We start from the raw sequence: 13,007 nt of genomic DNA, 5'->3' as shown, positions 1-13,007 counted from the left end.
CCAGCCTACCGACAGCTTCTTCTTGCGTTCCTGCAAGGCCTTTGCCGTGAGCGACTGGTAGTCGACACAGTAGTCCGTATCGTGGGCCTCCCCGAGGCACCAGAGGCAGGCGTCGTGCGAGTCCGTGACCGACATCTTGGACCCACAGTCCCCGCATTTCTTGAAGCCCGGAAGCGGGGTTGAAGACGAAGAAGACATTGCCACGAACAGGTCTTCACAACAAACCGAACAGGTTCAACGAACCAAGAATTGAAAACAGCAAACTCCAACGAGTCGAGGCGTACCGAGATTCACGAAGCGAACACGTTCGCGGAAAAAACGGAACTGAAGCTATGGGCGTCGTGCGTCCTACTTATCACATCGGGTGACGTCGGCCGTCGGAGGAGGTCCTCGGGGATGGCGTATCGACGCAGGACGCAGACGGCAAAGATTTTCCGAAGCAGCACAGCTGTGGACATTACCTGTCATAGATATGGAATACGTTGGAGGACCCAATCCCCTCGAAAGAAAAGATTTTGGAGATGGCGAGAAAGGCGGGCCACACATCATATAATGGCTCAGAGATAGCCCTCTACCAAGATCTGTCGCAAATGACCCTGAAGAAGAGAAGGCGGATGGGCCCGGTCTTGCGGCACCTGCAAGAGAAGCAAATCAAATATAGGTGGACCCATCCTTTCAGCTTAACCTTTCCTGGGCAGGGAAGGCAGCGCAGGATTGAGACGTGCGATCAGGGCCTAGATCTGTTGGGAATTGAGGAGTGCCCACCTTCGCCTTCTGCAGGGCAACCTCTCAGCCAGGACAAGCATAAGGCCTGGGAGTGGTCAACAGTTAGGTCTAAGCGGTCCCGGCGGGTCTCTCCAAGGAAAGTAAACTGCCACCTTCAGGAAAGAAGCCGGTCCAACAGCCAAAGTGAATTGATGGCTATCTCGCCTGACACTGCCTCCCTGCAGAAATAGCAGCATTGTCGTGGCAAGGTCGGGGAGGGCCCTTGCAATCTGAAGCTATAATCATGAGGTAGGGATTTAAAGCATGGCTAGCCTCATACTGCAGGGAAGGGAGGAGGGAGGCTTTCTGAGATGGGATAATCCCGCGTTTGTTACACCTGGGCAGTTTGTAAGGCACGGTTCTCGTACAAGTGGAACGAAGGGGGCTGATCACCAGCTGTGCCTACCCAGGGGGAAGTTGAAAGGGGGGGGGGGGGAGGGTTTGGGAGGGTCAAAGGAGGGGTTAGATTTCCAGAGGAATGGGAAGAGGCGGAAGCCTCTGGTGATGAATTGCTCGGCCCAGCTATCATCGTGGCACCTCACGCCAGTTATGTATCAAGCAGTCCAATTTACACTGCACTCACCACACCGATAGTTAATGTCGGCTCAGCTTAAGGTACTATCCCTAAATGTGAATGGTTTAAATTCGCTGGTCAAACGGAAAAAGGTGGAGCTGTACATCCGAAAAGAAAAAACGCATATAGTCACCTTGCAAGAAACCCATTTACAAACTCGAGATTAGGTTTTGGGGTTATTCTAGGCTGCTCCAGGCCACTCAGCAAACCAAAAGGGGAGGGGTAGTAGTGGTGTTACGGGATGGGGCAGATTTGGAAATCAGAGCATCACAAACGGATGACCAGGGAAGGTATCTGGTGGTGGTGGTGGAGGGCAGAGGAGAATGCTATACGATAGTGACCATTTTATGCACCCAATACAGGACAAGATGCTTTCATTCAGAGGGCTCTAACCCGGTTAGGCAAGTTTGCTAAAGATTGCATTCTTCTAACAGGGGACTTTAACCTAGCTTGGGACCCGATCAAGGATAGAAGTAGGGCAATGTGGGGACCACAGGGGGGGCCCTCTGGTGACCTGAAGAAGAAAATTCTAGACCTGGCCTTGGTTGATGCCTGGAGGGAGATCAAGAGGGATGAGATAGGATTCACGTTCTACTCACATGCACATAAAACCCATTCCCGCATTGATTATATATGGGTGTCTTCCTCCTGGTTAGGGAACACCGTAGAGATCACACTGGGTCCTATCGCGATTTCAGATCATGCCCCGATGACCTTGACGATAGTCCGAACACGGGGTACGCCTGGGATGTGGAAGTGGCGATATCCGTCCCCTCTTTTTAAAGACCCTGTCTTGACCAGGGAAATTGAGCGGGAGCTCGAGAATTTTGCAGGGAATAATTCCATAGGCGACATCTCCACAAACACGGTGGGACGCCTTAAAGGCCTCAATAAGAGGTAAAATTATTGCAGTTAAGGCGAGGAGAGAAAAAGAATTAAGGCTGGAGAAAGAAAGGCTCGGCAAGAGACTTAAGGAGGCGATGGCGCAAATGGCTGTGAAAAATACGCCGGCGCTGGCGAGGGAGGTTCTGACGGTGAGAGGCCAGTTGACTCTTATCCAGACCAGTAGGCAGAACAGAGCCTTCTCTGCCTGCGCCAAAAATATTATATTAAAGCGAATAAAGCTGATCGCCTCCTGGCTAGGTTATTGAGAAGGGAGGAGCGGGACAAAACCATCCTGAGAATTAAGGGGGAGGGAGGTGCAATACACACCAGCAATCCAGAAATAGTAAGGGAGTTTCATAGATACTACTCCAATCTTTACTCTTCAAATAATCCAGACTCAAATGAACAAAGTCTATACCTAGATAAACTGACCCTTAACTCCCTATTACAGGGAGAGCGAGAACAACTGGAAGGGAATATAACCACAGATGAAGTCAGGAAAGCCATCTCTTCCCTCTCCTTGAATAAAGCTCCTGGCCCAGATGGATTCATAGCCGAATTTTATAAACGCCATAAAGAATTCCTAATGCCCCATCTCACCAAATTGTTCAATTATATTGGCTCCTCCGGGGTCTTGCCAAGGTCCATGGACGAGGCGAAGGTCATTCTCATCCGTAAAGAAGGCAAAGACCCGGAGAAGTGTGGCTCCTACCGTCCAATAGTGCTAATAAATGTGGATGCGAAGATCCACACTAAGATATTGGCGACTAGGCTGGATTCCATCATGCCTAAACTAATAACTTCTGATCAATCGAGCTTTATCAAAGGCCGGCAGACAATGTCAGGAGGGTAGCCCACCTACTAGAGAAAACACACTTGAAGGAGATCCCTGCCCTCATCTTAGCGGTCGACGCCGAAAAGGCTTTTGATCGAGTGGAATGGGGATTCCTCTTTGCTACTTTGGCTAAGATGGGGTTTGGCCCAAAACACCTTGCGCGGGTGGGTGCTAATCATCATTCTCTGACTTTCCGGCTTGCCATCAATGGTCAGTTATTGCCCCCGGTGAGAGTGGAGAGAGGCACAAAGCAGGTTTGTCCACTTTCCCCATGGCTTTATGCGCTCCATCTCGAGCCGTTTCTGGAGGCAATAAGATTGACCGAGTCCGTAAGAGGTATTCCTTTTGGGGGGGGAGGGCCCACAAGGTAGCTGCCTTTGCAGATGACATGCTTCTCACATTGACCCATATGAGATCTCCCTGCCAGCGGCTTGTGAAGAACTAGATAACTTTGGCCAAGTAGCTGGCCTGAAAGTAAATACTAGTAAATCTGAGATCCTTAGTCTCAACTTGCAGGAGTCCTCTGAACAACACATCAAGGGGGCATATGCTTTCAAGTGGGCGAATACACGCATAAAGTACTTGGGGGGTCCTTCTCACCAAAAACATAGGCGAACTGTACCAGGCAAATTATCCACCCCTTCTTGAAAAGCTTAAATAGAAATTAGTTGATTGGGGCCCCCTATGTATCTCTTGGTTGGGGTGTATCAACGTCCTAAAAATGACGGTCTTGCCGCAACTTTTGTATCATTTTGCTGCCCTTCCGGTGGAGGTTCCACGCCCTTTTTTCAAAACCTTTCAGAAAGCAACAACCCGGTTTGTCTGGAAATCGAAGCACCCCCCCCCCCCCCCCCCCCCCCGAGTGGCAGCGGCTCTTATGAAAACACCTATCTCACGGGGCGGCTTGGGAGAACCCCACTTCCGAGCCTACTATCTAGCAGCGCAATTAAGGGTGCTTAGGGACTGGCAGAGACGATAGGGATACACCTTGGAGGTCTATGGATAGGGCGGTGGTAACAGAACATTTAGAGGGGGTGTTGTGGAAACCGAGGTCGGATAGACCGTCCCAAATGTACATAAGTAAAATCACCTCAACCACAGGAGATGCATGGGATAAGGCATCCTCACAGGCGCATCTTACCTCCTGGCCTTCCCCCTTTATCCCCTTATTTGAGAACCCTCCATTTACTCCAGGCTGTAAGAAGGCATCCTTCGAGGGCTGGTTCCTGGGGGGCTGCCGGATGGTTCGTGATATGTTTGCGGGGGGAAAGGTCAAAGAGTTTGATCAATGCAAGCTAGAATTTGGCCTGGAGGAAAAGCACAGATATGAGTACATCCAACTGAGGCACTGGCTGTCTCACCCTTCCATGAAGCAGGCAGGCACGAGCCCACTAACCCCATTTGAAAAATATCTAGACACTCCTGCAGGGGATAAGGGCCTGATGGCCGATATATATAAATACATCAAAGAGGGGGAAACACTGCCACCTAGACCGTATATGGGGAAATGGACACGGGAACCGCTATCGATGTAAAGGAATGGCAATGTTTATGGTCCCAGATACCGAAATTAACCAGATCCCTTCAGACTCGAGAGTTCTGGTTGAAGTTAGTATTTCAGTGGCACCTCACCCCAGTCAAACTGAAAAAGATGTTTCCCCAGGTCAATCAAGATTGTTGGAGGGAATGCGGTGGAACGGGCACATGGGCTCACATTTAGTGGGAATGCCCGAAACTGGCAACGTATTGGGGTCACATTCAACAGGCCATGAGGCGAGTCCTTGGGACGGGGGGTGGTGGAAATAAGGGGCTCAATATGATAGGCCTGAACCGTGCTCTGCTTGATATACCCTCAAAAGCGGACCGCAAGATGCATGTTATAATGATGATGTCGGCGGCAATGGTTTTGGCACGACGGTGGAAAAAGAAAGACCCTCCACAAGAGCACGAGTGGGTGGCAAAACTTTGGTCAGTAATTGCCATGGAATGGCTTTCTTACTCTATACAAGGCCAACACATGAACTTCTCAACCGACTGGGTTCCCCTCCTGGCGTACTTAAAGGAGGGTGCGCGAAGAGCTTGGTGCCCCAGAGCGATATTATTGGGAATTATCAACCCCCAAGAGGAAACAGACCTGTGAATCAGGGGGACTGGCAGAGTTATTGCTGTGCTAAAATATTGAGACTCTGATATTATAAGACTTAGGGGGGCTCTATGGTCGTTCATCTCGGAGAGGGAGAAGGTTTGGTGAAACCCTGGAATCTGGGAGAGGGAGGGGAATAGGGAGGGAGGGAGGGAGGGATTATGTTAAACTTCTGTTGATGGTCTGTTGAATTGCAAATGTCAATAAAAACAAGTTGCAAAAAAAAAGTACTGACAAAACATCTGATACGAACACTGATGTACGAGTCCAGGAGAAGTTTGCCGTACCTACTGCAGCACCGTCTAGCTATACACTTTTTTCCTCTAAACCCGTCAAGATAAATGCTGTCAAAATTACGGCTGTAGTTACTGATCCAGCACAACCCATACCTAGGAAATTATTTACGAAGGGGCGGGGTACCAGACTACTAGCCTCAGGGCGTAAGTTCATTAAGGCTCTATCCCAACGTGAATTAATCACTAATGCTGAAAAAGTCGAGCCGGTAACATTATGTACCAAGCAGCCCTTACAAACTTTTATGCCGTATGGGCCTCTGCATGATTTGGTCACTCTCTCAGGTGGCGTAGGTCTCCCAGATTTTGCACGGAGTCACAATTCTCAACAAACTTCAAATAGTTCTGACTCAGGTGCCATTGAAAATAATGGGACAAGACCTTGTAAGGAGAGCCCTAATGATACATCGACTGGTTTGCCCACTGGAGTGAGTGACGGGTGTTTGAGCAAATTGGTTATGACGGAACTTAGAGAGGAAATTAGAACCTCCATTAAGTCATGCATGTCTCACATTCCTGGGGTGCTAACTGATTCAATAGGCTGTAAAGGTTCCTTGATGATACAGGGTGCTGGAGTGGGAACAGACTACTGTATTGGGAAATGTAAAAACGGTAATTACTGGCGAGAGCCACACCCAAACTGTTCCAAATTATAATCCATGTCCTGTGCCTAGATTGCAGGCTGATTCACCTGACTTGCATTTGCCTTTAGCCATGCCCTCCCAATCAGTAACTATTTCAAGAGTCCCTTTGCATCAACAACATAACACCACGCAAGCTTATGCTCAGCTGCTTCGGCCTGAAAATCCTGATCAGATCCCAATGGCACAGGACCTCTGAGATATTATAAAATCTTCAATCGCTGCATATATTGATGAAACCAGTCGGTGCTCTTGAGATACTAGAAGCAATCAAATACAGCGATATCCTGATGCGAGTCAGTTACTTAAGGGGCCGGTTCAGTTGGCTAACCGGGTAGTATTGGAAAACGGTATACCATCTAGACCTAATTTTTCGACTACTACCCAAGGTACCAATATTAATTTTATGGCTGGCAACAAGCAGCATACTAAATCCAAATCTCACTGTTTGGTGATCAGATGTCGCAAAGATCCTTATCCTAAATATGTACTAAATCGGGCAAGCTTTCTGAACATATGGAGTGAAATTCCATCCTTGTCAGCCTTATTATCAACAGATGTTAATCTGGTTGAATTTACCAATATAAATGATCCATCTGAGGCTAGAATTCATTTTCAATCTGCAATTGTGATGAATATTTTGTTGCAATCTAAAGCAGCCCTGTATGAACTGGGGTTTCATTTATTCCAAGATCCACACTAATGTGATGGAAAAACCCAAATCAAGACATACCAATCTAACAAGAACAGAGAATCGCATTAGTTTGCCAACTTTGCTCCAAAAATGACGACATCACACAAACTCAATCCAAGATCCATTGACAGCATAGGCAGCTTTTTCTCGTGGAATACTAGAGGGCATAAGCACTTATTTGACACTGCAAACGAAGATCTGGCAAATTATGAGCTCATAGCCCTCAGGAAACCTGGCTCACTGAATGCCCGATTTGGGCATCCCACACCATTGTAATAACACTGACCATCCAAAATAGAAGGGGACGACCTAGTGGTGGACTTTTATTAGCAATCATTAAAGGTTCATGATTTGAGAGCGAGAGATTAATCTCCCCATATATGTATTTCTAGATTGTAAGACTGCACAGAAACAATGAGATCTTGGTAATAGTCAACATCTATTGGAGCAAAGGCAATGTTAGTTCAGATTCCTTTTTCCGGTCTCTGAATTCGATTCTTGACTACTTGACTCTTGAGCGAAATATTTGTAAACTATAATAGTAGGGGATTTAAATCTCCACTTGATATCACAAGGTGCACAAGGCTGTTGATGAACTTATTTGGTTAAGCATCATGGATGAGACAGGGTTTGTGATGCTGAATGGTGCAATTGTGGGGGATGTTCCTGCTCATTTTACCTGGAGTAGGAGGTCTTAGCAAGCGATCCTCGACTATGTCTTTGTCCATAAGAACTTTTTAAATAATGTACAATCCCTGCAAGTGACTAAAACTAATCTTAGCGATCATAACAAACTTGCTATGTACTATCTGAGACATCAAGGTATAACTTTGCCCATGGCTGAGGTCTATGTATATCCGAATCTCGTAAATAACAGTGGCACACGAGTGAGATGGAACGCAAACAGATTAGAACAGTTTCATCATGCGCTCCTTGAGTCATCAGGGTCAACTAATTGTTATGTTGCAGTGATGCAATTGTTCAAGCAGCTAAAAATGCCAGTCCTGAGCGTCCGACACAAACATGGTCACCCCTTTGATTCCATATTACAGTGCAGGAAAGTTGAATTACCTAGAGACTTACGTAACTTAAGATTCTTGCCAATATCCAATCGTGCCTTAGTCAAAAAACGACTTAAGGCCTCCTATAGAACATGGCTAAAGGGTCAGCGATCCTTGCGCTATCAACGCAATGGGGAGATTATGCTGTGTCATATTCTTAAGAAGTCCACTAGTGGCATATGGGCATGCCTGAATGAGGCCACACATAAAACACAAGATGCTGTCCAGATAAATGCCATCCCGAATGCGATCTGGAAGGACTATTGTGGCATGGTTTACTCCTCACCAGTCCCAAATCTGATCCCAAATACAAGTACTTTAGGCAGGTCCCATCACTTTATTATCTCCAACAATGATATCCAGTTGTGTATTAGAAATCTGAGTCGATCTAGGGCAGTAGGTCCGGACGGCCTTCACAATGGCACCCTCAAAGATCATCCAAATGAATGGGCAAGGATCCTCTATCAGATATTTAATAAAATACTCATGACAGGTGTTATACCTGATTTGTGGAGGAAGTCTATCATCCTACCCATCTTTAAAAAAGGAAATCGCGATGATCCAGCTGCCTACCGCCAATAGCACTTCTGGACTGCCCGAGGACATTTTTTGCACGTTTAGTGTTGAATAAATTTAACAGCTGGCTGGATGAAAACATGTTTCGTGATATGTTTCAGACTGGGTTTCTGCCAGGTAATGGGACAACTGTAAATATTATTGCTCTCATGAGCATCATCCAGAAGGCATTCCAACAACAGCAGCCACTCTATACAGCTTTCATAGATTTTAAAATGCTGTTTGACGCTGTACCTCGTGAGCTCCTAAAAATTGATGGATAAGCAATGTCCATGGTTCATTGTTAAATGGCTTATTCACTTACACACAGATACCTCTATTCAAATTAAATTATCCAGCGACAGTCTTTCATCTGACCCAGTCAAGACCGCGTGTCGGTTAAAACAAGGTTGTCTGTTGGCCTCAGCATTATTTACTTTCTTTATTTCAGATATTCAGATTCACCAAAAATGTATGGGGTCAATGTAAAATACCTGCTCTATGCTGAGAATATGGTGCTTTTCTCAAAGACTCCCAAGGGGTTACATGCACTATTGTGTGCCTTGAATGTATATACCAAGAGAAACTGTATCACCTTTAATCTGAGCAAAACGAATACCATGCAATTTGGTAACAACAAACAGCGGAATGCCATGTATAGATGGCCTCTACAAAACGTTAACCTCATTTAAGTTTCCTCATATTTATCTGGGAGTCTATGTAATTCAACAAACAAGCACGCTAATCACCAGCAACTAAAGCAGCGATTAATGACCGCCATCTTGCAAAGTAGACTGATTAGGAGCAAATATTGCAACTTTTCAATAACCCCTTTATTGGTCTATTATAGATATATTTATTCCTGTAATTCTGTATGGCACGGAGGCTGTCTTGGGTAAATCGTATCAATATTGGGCAATAATAGAGGGTTGTTAATGGAAACGTGCCTTAAACCTTCCATTGTTGGAACCCATTTGCATCCTAAGGCATGAGATAGGACTTCTATCTCTTTATTCAATCTATAAGTGGAAGCTATGCTCGTTATATGGTAAGTGTATAAGGAGTGTCAATCAACCTGGCCTGTTAGGATTTATAGCAGCCTATCTTTTTAGATTGGACGATGCATTTGCGGTATGCTGGAGAAGTTAGACCAAAAAAATCATCACCAATATCAGCTTCTCTTTGGCATTACTGCTAGGAAATCCCGATGAGGCGAAAAAACGGATTTGGGAAGATGACTAGATAAAAACTAGGTCTGCAGGTTTCCTGTACAAAAAATTAAAGATTAACCCATTTACCTTAAAACGATATGGGGAAACTTATTTAATCATGTTCCCACATTCCCGACAACGGAATGATTACCTAAGATTCCGACTCAATATTTGGCCCACAAAGGAGATTCTGTGTGCCTGCAGAATTATACCAAAAAATGATGTAGTGTGCCGGTTTTGTCAACTTGCCACAGAAACAATGCAGCATTTATGCGTTGAATGCCCTATGTTGCGAATGGAAAGAATTGCTTATTTTGAACACCTGTTTTCTGGGTATATGACTGTCTCAAACATGTTGTTGGAATCTGTATTTCATAGTCATCTAAAAATCGTCAGATATGCCATATTGAATTTTCTTTATAGCCTGGGGCTTCAAGGCAAAGTGAGTACATCAAGTCGTTTGTAAGGAGCTCACTAGATAAGTTATAGGTTATAAATTTGTTACTTATATTTTTTTTCTTTTTTCTTTTAAATAATTGGCTTTTTTAAATTATGAATATGTATTTTAGCTGATCATGTAATATTTTGTATATGTATATATGTATATGTGTATGATTTCTGTTTTCATTCTTTTTCTCTGCATTGTAAGATTTTATGTTGAAAAATCAAGGTTTACTTGATTAAATCAACTTTGAATTTTAAAAAAATTAAAAATAAATAAATAGGAAATGTAGAACTGTTTCCTTGTCTATCAGGCAACAAAAGTCTCATCTGAAGTAGGATACGACCAACATGATGTGAAATCAAGGTAAGGCATGCTATGAGTAAATGATAGAAATAATACGTCAGAACAAGGATAAATCTTATTCGGGTGGGCTCCAGTTCAGGAGAAGATTTGTAGATTAAACATGAAGGATCATTTGTCTTCCCTTGAACAGATCACCTAGTGCCCAAACAAAATATGGCTAAATCACTAATCAGAGTTCTGTATCTTTAGTCAATAGCCGTGAGTAGCTTAAATTGAGAATGCATTTGACAAGTGAAAACCATTTTCATCTCAATACTCCTGTGGAGTGGATATCACACATTGCATCCATAAATTATTCTAGCTCCAGTACCTTGCTTCCCCTCAACCAATACATAGGTGGTTCTAGAAAGTTCATAAACAATAGAACTTAAACCCACCTGTAGAGGTCTCTTGTGACAAAGAAAAGTAACTCTTTAAAAATAGTTGTTTTTAATAGTAAGCATACTAGTGGGGAAGCAGAATCCCCACCATTTGCTACCACAACTCAAAGTGGCAAGACCATGTACTTTAAAAACGTATGTTACTGTTAGCGTGCCCCCCCCCACCCGCTTTAAAACGGTCTTGTTTAATACAGAATGTCAGCTTGCCCGTTTAAAATGAGAAGACGGAGGCCACCAGGTGGCGCACAGGCTATGGCAGCCTGAACGCAGTGCTCCCGCCAGGCTGGGCCGAACAGGGACTTGAGCCCCCCCGTTTCCCCTGATGACCACCTGAGGAGAACAGAGCGCAGGCACTGTGAGGTGAACCCCCCCTGGACATTCCTGCAATAAACCAGATATCCATGTTATAGAGCGGGAGCCAGCGTAGTGAGCCCAGAGCAGCCGTAGCTGCACGGAAACGGGTCGGAGGCGGCCCAGAGCAACAGGAACCTAGCGGCCCCATGGGGGGGCTGCACGTCCAGAGCAGGGGCACCCCTCGCATCCCCCCACCACCGGAGAAATGGAGGAAGGGAGTGGAGAGGATCTATAGGGGCAGAGTCCCCAGCACACAGCTACGAGGGACAGACCAAGGGAAGCTCCTCGTTGCCGGCCTGGACGCCGGAGGGGACTTTGGTGCAACATAACGGGCTGAGACGCAGAGCGACCCCCTGCTGCCCCCAGACAGTAGGAGGAGGGAGAGGAACGGCGCCAGAGGCCTGTGAAGGGAGGTGGGGGAGCCCGGACACAGGCCTGGGAAGGCCATGGAGGAAGAGGGCCCTGGTGCAGCACCAGACCGCCCCTCCCCCTCCCAGAGCAAAGTTTAATCAAATAGGTGCGGTGAAAACTCAGCGCCAGGAATAATATAGGCACTCTCTGGCCCTTACAACTGGGAGTGGGCCTGGGACCAGAGGCGAGACCCCCCGCACCCATCCCAGGAGAGTGGGCTTGGTAAATTCAAGGAGCTGAGCCACCACAAGCACAATTGGGTGCTGGAGGCAACTGATCTAGCGCCTGCCCGAGGTCACCCGCAGGAGACCCCCCAACCCACAAAAAATAAAAAGTTTGTTGGACCAGCCCCCCCCCCCCCCACCCCCCCGAGGGACAAGAGAGCACCCCAGCGCAACGGGCACTGGATTTACTTCAGGGGGTAGCATCCCCCAATCCAAAGAACCGGAGGGGGCTCTCGACCTACGGAATATGACCAAGAGTTTGGTGTGGAAGGAAGGAGGGAGGGAAGGGATAAGCCGCTTCAGGAAAAACAGCCCGGGACGGAAAACCATACCGGCCGTCAGTGAGGGCTGAGGAGTGTTGGCGGGCCCCTTTGCTCGGAGGGGAGGCTGGACTTGATCTCCACGAGAGCCCAGGCCAAGACAGATACTAAAAAGCTGTAACCTGAACTTGGTGGTGGCCCCCGAGACGACGTCCAGGACATGTGCCCGCCCGCAGAGGCCTCAGCAGGAAAACCAGCAGTGCCAAAACACAGACAAGGTGAGGGCCCCCAGGGACTGGCCCTGGGGCGTGTGCCTGCCCTGAAGGAGCCCCCAACAAGATCCAACCAGGCCGGACAGTAACAGAGGGGCGATAGCCCAACTCTATCCCTCCTGTGTTCATGCAGCGGAATCCTTCTATGGAATCCAACACAGGGACTAGGAGGGGCACGTCAGACCCACCCAGACTAAGGCCATCGCACCAACACAGCATACAGGGAGGCCCTATGAGTTGGAAGGAAGCCCTTCAAGGGTACAATTTTCACGAGGCAAAAAACAGTACAGCCTGGACAAGGAAGGAGGGGGTGGATCGGCCACGGTCATGTCAAAGGACGCCTCAGCGATGGAAAGGGGCTTTGCCTCTGTGTTGCAAGAAATAAGAGACATGAGTTCAGACATTGCCCAAAAACTGGAGAAAATTGACCAAAGGGTGGACAAAGTCGAGAACAGGTTGCTACAGCTAGGAACAATTCAATCGTCGTACACGGCCCAAGAAGCACAAACAGACATGAGATTGGCGGCTCTGGAGAAAAGAGACGAGGAGAGAGCCAGGAAAATGGACGATTTTGAGAACAGGGAGAGGAGGAATAATCTCCGATTGTTTGGGGTCCCGTAGGCGGAAGGGGAGACGGGAAG

The 13,007-nt window shown here is 46.9% G+C and overlaps 1 protein-coding gene across 1 annotated transcript in view; it reads right to left on the bottom strand.

Annotated features, from left to right (window-relative positions):
• Window positions 1-13,007, bottom strand: part of WDR48 (WD repeat domain 48) — a 1,182,842-nt gene that overhangs the window by 916,252 nt on the left and 253,583 nt on the right. The window lies entirely within an intron of this gene.

Source organism: Ambystoma mexicanum, chromosome 2q (assembly GCF_040938575.1).
Source record: "Ambystoma mexicanum isolate Mex_15411 chromosome 2q, UKY_AmexF1_1, whole genome shotgun sequence".
In the NCBI taxonomy this organism is placed as follows: domain Eukaryota; kingdom Metazoa; phylum Chordata; class Amphibia; order Caudata; family Ambystomatidae; genus Ambystoma; species Ambystoma mexicanum.
This window is presented reverse-complemented; position numbering and strand designations above follow the sequence as displayed.